Genomic DNA, 7,243 nt, shown 5'->3' on the forward strand with positions numbered 1-7,243 from the left:
TGCTATCTGTTGTTGTTGTGTGCCATCGAGTCTATTCCAACTCATACCAATCGTATAATACAGGGTAGAACTGTCTCACAGCTATCTGTAGTGCCTTAAGTTTCAATGGAAATTCCCCGTTCTGCTTAGTGTTGCCCTGATCACTAAATAAACCAAACCAGTTGCCATCAATTCCATCTCATGGTGACGTGACGTGTGTCAGAGTAGAACTGTGCTCCATAGGGCTTAAGATGACTGATTTTTGGAAGTAGGTCCCCCAGGTTTTTTTGTTTTTTTTGAGGCACCTCTAGGTGGACTGGAACATACAACCATTCAGCAAGCAGCCCAATGTATTATCTAGTTGTACCACCCAGAGGCTCCAATAAGTAACTAAACCAAAACCAAACCAAACCCACCGCCCTCGAGTGGATTCCTACTCATAGCAACCCTAGAGGACAGAGTAGAACTGCCCAATAGAGCTTCCAAGGAGAGCTGGTGGATTTCAACTGCCGACCTTTTTAGCAACTGTAGCACTTAACCACTATGCCACCAGGGTTTCCAACTAGATCCCCCAAATTACTTACTGCTCTTTAGAGCCTACAGACCCTTACTTGATTACCCTGTGCCACAAAATTTCTCAGTCATAGTTCAAACAATCAAACTAATTTTTGAGAAGAGCTCTAAATTCTGACTCTCTTAGTCTTGAACTATATGTGACTTTCCGCTCATCATCTTTAGAACCCTTAAACCTGTAAAAGTACTAACACATAAGTCGGGGTCCCTAGGCTTCCTTCCACACACAACCTCAGGAACGTCCATGCTTACTGCTATCTGGAGTCTAATATACTAGCCTCTCACACACCCCAGTCTTCACACGCTTCTCATGTCATTCAGACAAGATCAACTTAAGCAAAATTTTTACCTTCTACCTTACTGAAAAGAAAAAAAAAGTAATATCCAAAAATTATTTTTTGAGAAGTTACGTGACATTGTTGTAAACGGAATCAGATTTTTAAAGCATTTACGTATCCTACCTTTAAAATGTAATCTGTGAGCGTGAAAATGGAACAAGAAAATATGGCATGAACGAAAACAAAGTAGATTGGGATTCAAGGCCCTGAAGTCCAGGGCCAGTTATGGCACCAAATAGTTGTGTGTCCTTCGGAAACATATGCAATATTTCTGAGTCTCCAATGTGTGCTCTGTTAAATGAGAAGGCTAGATTAAATGAATTGTATGGTGCACTAAAGATGACACAATCCTTGATTTTAGAAACAATCTGCATAAGATAAACAATCTTGGAATAAACAAGGTGGGGTGACAGTTAGGGAAAATAGGTCTGCACTAAACACTCTTCCAAAAATAAAAACATAAAATTCTCTTTCTGTTTAGGAGAGAAAACACTGGACTTTGGATACCTCATTGAAAACACACACACACACACTAATAAGCAAAGTATTAGATCCCCTTCTTCAAATATTGCTCCCTTCTCAAGAATATGTTTTTCTTCTCAAGGTATTCCTCAGGGCAACTTTGACATCCTTATTCCTCAAGCTATAGATTAATGGGTTTAACAGAGGCATCACAATCGTATAGAACAGGGAGAACACTTTTCCTTGGTCAAGAGGCAAAATGGAAGGTGGTTTGAGATATACGAAAGCCCCAGAACCAAAGAAAGAAACCACAATTATGTGGGAGCTACAGGTACGAAAGGCTTTGGACCTGCCCTCAGTGGAGCTAATATGGAGAATGCTAGAGAGTATTAGAGCATAAGAGATGAAGATGGTGACAATGGGCATTCCAATGTCCATGGCTACAACAATAAATACCACCAGCTCGTTCACATGCGTGCTGTTACAGGAGAGCACAAGGAGAGGAAGGACGTCACACATGAAACGACTGACAAGGTTATGAGTACAGAACATGAGACTCATTATGTTTCCCATATGGGCCACAGCACCCCAAAACCCCATCACATAACACCTAACACAAGGAGAAAACAAACGTGTGGAGACATGGTGACTGTGTACACCAGTGGTTTACACATGGCAACATAGCAGTCATAGGCCATTACTGACAGAATGAAGGACTCAGAGACAACAAACAAGCAGAAGAAAAACAGCTGAGTCATACACCCTGTGTGCAAGATGATATTCTTCTTTGAGACAAAACTCACCAGCATTTTGGGGGTGATGGTAGTGGAGTAACAGAAATCTATTAAAGAGAGGTTAAAGAGAAAAAAGTACATGGGTGTGTGCAGGTGAGAGTTCAGCCCAATCAGAGTAATCAAGCCCAGGTTCTCCACCACAGTGATCACATAGAAGCAGAGGAACAGGAAGAAAAGTGGGATCTGGAGCCCTGGTTGGTCTGTTAAGCCTGCGAGGATAAACTCTGTCACAGAAGAGTTCTTGGTTGCCATTTTCCTCTTGGATACTCTGTGGTGATAACAGAAAAGGACTACTTAAAGAAATATCACCACTACCCTCCCAACATCTGTTCCCCCAGCCTTCTTGGCAATGAAATCCATACAGAGAGACTAAAATTACTAAAGAAAAGGGGTCACTGTTTGGTATGGATCTGTCTTCACAGCACCAAGTAATTTTAACTGTCCACAGTCCATATGAGGCTAAACTTTATCTCCACGGTGAGAGCTGGTGCTGCTGGGGAGAATGGTGGCAAAAAAAAAAAAAAGGTGAATATCTTTTCTATGTCCCTCCCTCTTGTGTCTTTGCTTCAGTTGCTGAAACCTGGGGCTCTTCTCTGAAGAGAGTCCTGACAGGCAGAAGTCACTGTGATTCTCATCAGAGCTTCCACCTCTGAATAAGGCTCTGGATCAGAGCAAGAAGATGGCTAGTTAGTAATTTGGAAAAAGGCTGGTCTTGACACAGGGTGAGAGCAGTTACTCAGTAGGGATTCTTTGTCACTATCAAATTTACACTCTATGAGAATATTAAAAAAAAAAAAAACTCATTACCATAGATTCCAGCTCATAGCAACCATATACTACAGAGTAGAACTGCCCCATAGGGTTTCCAAGGAGTGGCTGGTTTGGGCCCGCCAACATTTTGGTTAGCAGCCATAGCTCTTAACCACTATGCCACCAGGTCTCCATGAGAATATAGTGAGAAGAATCAGAGAAGTCTCCTTTCTTGTCGGAGCCAGGAGTAGTGCAATTAATCCCTGGACTGAATTTAACTGTGAGTAAATTACTGAATGCACTCTTTTGTTTTCCCCAGAGCTCTTAGCTCCAGTGGCTATAGGTTTGATATTAATCTTTTAAAGCGAAGACTTATTTAACAATTACTATGAGAGGCTATGTACTAAATGCTATGTGACAATATTATTATTCTTATTTCACCTAGATTACATTACCAGCCCAAAGTCACAAAACTACTGGGTTGCAACCAGAAGGTAAACTCAGGCAGTCTGACTCCTATATTTTGTGCTGTTACTGGCAGAAAAGGTTAGGCAGGCCCTCCTCTTCCTTTAGTTAAAGAGCCACAAAAAGAGACTGTCCTGTCTCTTAGGCACAATTGTTCTGGGAAGGGAAATGGCCCTAGTGAATAGGTGACAGCTTTGGGTCAGAACGCTCTTCTCCCAGTTCTGATCAAAGGATAAAAACCTCGAATTTATCTTGTAACTCTTTCTGCACCAAAGAACATGATGTCTAATTCCTTATTTACCCGAAGTTTCCTCTCTAGTTTCCAGGGAGAAGAGAGCTTCTTTCCCTAATCAGTGGATAACAGGTGATTTAAGTTTTGTTTTGAATTACAAATTCTGATAAAATGATTATTAAGACAGAGACTCCCTAAAGATGATTGCCTCAGAGATTACCTTCCCTAAGGAAGAAGAAATGTTTTTTTACACCCTTGATATTGTTTGTTTTGGCTTTTATAGTCTTAATACTTTCATTCAACTAACAACTACTCAGCACTATTAAGAAAAAAAATTATTGTGAAAAACATAATTATCATTCCCAATTGTTGAGTGCACAATACTGTACCAGATGCAATACCCTTATACTGACCCCTGGCACCAAGATCCAAAAGCACTATACAAATGTAATCTTATTTATTCCTCACAATAGTGATACCCATTTTAAAAGTAAGGGACTCAGGAAGACAATATGTTTCAGAGCCCACACTCATGCCTACACCTGCCTGACTTTGAGTCCCTCATTCTTAACTCTTAGACTAAGCTACACCCTGATAAGAGCTACTAAAACCTGTAAAGTAGGGTCCTTGCCTTCTTGGATGTGAAAGTCTCTTGGAAAATAAAAATAAATATGCACTGACTTGTGTAAACATATTTTAATTTAGATAAAAATGGACAAAACGGCTAGCAGATGGTGAAATCAAGAGAAATAAAAAAGATCAAGTAGAAATTCTCAAACTAATAAATATAATTGGAAGTAAAGAATTCATTAGATTGGCTTAACAGCAGACTAAAAAAAATAAAATAAAACCAAGCCACACCCATTCCTGTCGAGTAGATTAGTGGTTAAGTGCTACAGATGCTAACCAAAAGGTTGACTTTTCAGATTCGACAGACGCTCCTTGGAACCTCTATAGGGCAATTCTACTCTGCCCTACAGGGTCACTATGAGTCAATACGAGCAACAGGCTGTTGTTGTTCTTAGGTTCCATTGGATGGGTTCTGACTCATAGCCACCCTCTGTACCACAGCTCTGCGTGGCACCAGGATCACAATCATTATTATGCTTGAGACCGTTGTTCTAGCCACTGTGTCAATCCATCTCACTGAGGGTCTTCCTCTTTTTTGCTGACCCTCTACTTTACCAAGCACGATGTTCTTCTCCAGGGACTGATCCTTCCTGACAACATGTCCAATTATGTAAGATGCAGTCTCACCATCCTTGCTTCTAAGGAGCATTGTGGTAGTGCTTCTTCCAGGACAGATTTGTTCATCCTTTTGGCAGGCCATGGGATATTCAATATTCTTCACCAACATCACAATTCAAAGGTGTAAATTCTTCTTCGGTCTTCCTTGTTCATTGTCCAGCTTTTGCATGCACATAGTGTAATTGAAAATGCCATGGCTTGGGTCAGGTGCACCTTAGTCTTCAACATGACAACTTTGCTTTCCAACACTTTAAAGAGGTCATTTGCAGCAGATTTGCCCAATAAAATGTGTCTTTTGATTTCCTGACTGCTGCTTCCATGGGTCTTGATTATGGATCCAAGTAAAATGAAACCCATGACAACATCAATATTTTCTCCATTTATCATGACGTTGCTTATTGGTCCAGTTGTGACCATTTTTGTTTTCCTTTTGTTGAGGTGTAATCCGTACCAAAGGCAGTAGTCATTGATCTTCATCAGGAAGTGCTTCAAGCAAGATTGTGTCATCTGCATAATGCAGGTTGTTAATGAGTCTTCCTCCAATTCTAATGCCCCATACTTCTTTATATAATCCAGCTTCTCAGACTATTTGCTCAACATACAGATTGAACAAGTGTGGTGAAAGGATACAACCCTGATGCATAACTTTCCTGACTTTAAACCATGCAGTGTCTCCTTGTTCTGTCCGAACAACTGCCTATTGATCTATGTACATGTTCCTCCTGAGCATAATTAAGTTAATGAGCACAATTAACAACATATTAGGCACAGTGAAGACTGTGCCATCAGACTTAAAAGATAAGTCAATAAAAATTATCAAAACTAAAATAGAAAAGACTTAATATTAAAAGAATGTATTAACCAAAACCTTTGGGACAATACTAAATGGCTCAGATATGTGTAATCAGGCTTCCAAAAGATGAGACAAGCAAGAATTGGGCAAAAAAATATTTGAAAAGAGAATACATAAAAACTTTCTTAATTTCATGAAAAACATGAACACAAAGAAACTGCAAGTTGACTGGAACATGAATATAAAACAGACCACAACTAGGTATATTATGGTCAAACTGCTGAAAATCAGAGATAAAAGAAAAAAAAGCTTGAAAGCAGCTAGAAATAAAAGACACATTGCTTTCAAAGGAGCTAAAATAACATCAACAGACTTGTTATCAGAAACAATGAAAGGTACAGATAATGGAATGACATCTTTAAAATACTGAAAAAATTATCAACCTACTATTCTATATTAAAGTATTACTAGAGCAATGGTTAAGCACTCAACTGCTAAATGAAAAGCTGATAGTTCAAACCCACCCAGAATCTCCATGGGAAAAAAGGCCTGGCATTCTGCTCCAGTAAAGATTATCACCTAGAAAACCTTCTAGAGGAGTTCTACTCTGGCAAATACAGTCAATGTAAGTTGGAATCAACTAGACAGCCCACAGCAACAGTATTTTATAATAGGCAAAAATATTTTTCAAAAATTTGAAATAAGAAGATTTTCATGAAAACAAAAGACAAAAAAAATTGTAACCAACAAGCCTGCACTACTGAAAAATATGAGGAGGAGGGGGAGAAGTGGCCTCAGACAAAGTTCAGATCTGCAGGTAGAAATGCAGAGAAATACATGCATAGGTACAAAAAATTATTTTATAAATTTCTTGAAAAGACAAATTACTTTGAATATTCAAAGGAAAAGAAAAACAATACCTTTTTCAACAATATAAAGGGCAACAATACCTGTGAACATCGCCAGAGAGATTACACAGGTATCAAATAAAGTACGTCTGTGGAAAGAGATGATGGAGAAGCTCAATATCATCAGCCACAGCAAGGCCAGAGGCCTACTGCAGAACAGACCTTCAGTTGCTCATATGCAAGTTCAAGCGGAGTTGAAGAAAATTAAAACATGCCCACAAGAGCCAAATTTGAGTATATCCCACCTGTGTTTAGAGACCATCTCAAGAGATAGATTTGATGCATTGAATATTAAATACCAAATAACAGACAGGTTGTGGGATGACATCATACATGAAAAAAGCAAAAGGCCATTAAAAAGACAAGAAAGAAAGACCAAAATGGATGTCAGAAGAGACTCTGAAACTTGCTCTTGAGAATAGAACAACTATAGCAAAGGGAAGAAATGATGAAGTCAAAGAGTTAAACAGAAAATTTCAAAGACCAGCTGGAGAAGACAAAGTAAAGTATCATAATGACATGTGCAAAGACCTGGAGATAAAAAACCAAAATGGAAGAACATGCTTCACAGTTCTAAAGCTGAAAGAACTGACGAAAAAATTCAAGCCTCCAGTTGCAATACTGAAGGATTCTACAGGGAAAATATTAATAACACAGGAAGAATCAAAAGAAGATAGAAATTATACACAGAGTCACTGTAC

The 7,243-nt window shown here is 39.0% G+C and overlaps 1 pseudogene; it reads right to left on the reverse strand.

The window, feature by feature from the left end:
* Positions 1-1,469: 1,469 nt before the first annotated feature.
* On the reverse strand, positions 1,470-2,398 carry LOC126060120 (olfactory receptor 8B12-like; annotated as a pseudogene).
* Between the last annotated feature and the right edge of the window lie 4,845 nt (positions 2,399-7,243).

This window comes from Elephas maximus, chromosome 17 (genome assembly GCF_024166365.1).
Source record: "Elephas maximus indicus isolate mEleMax1 chromosome 17, mEleMax1 primary haplotype, whole genome shotgun sequence".
Lineage (NCBI taxonomy): Eukaryota > Metazoa > Chordata > Mammalia > Proboscidea > Elephantidae > Elephas > Elephas maximus.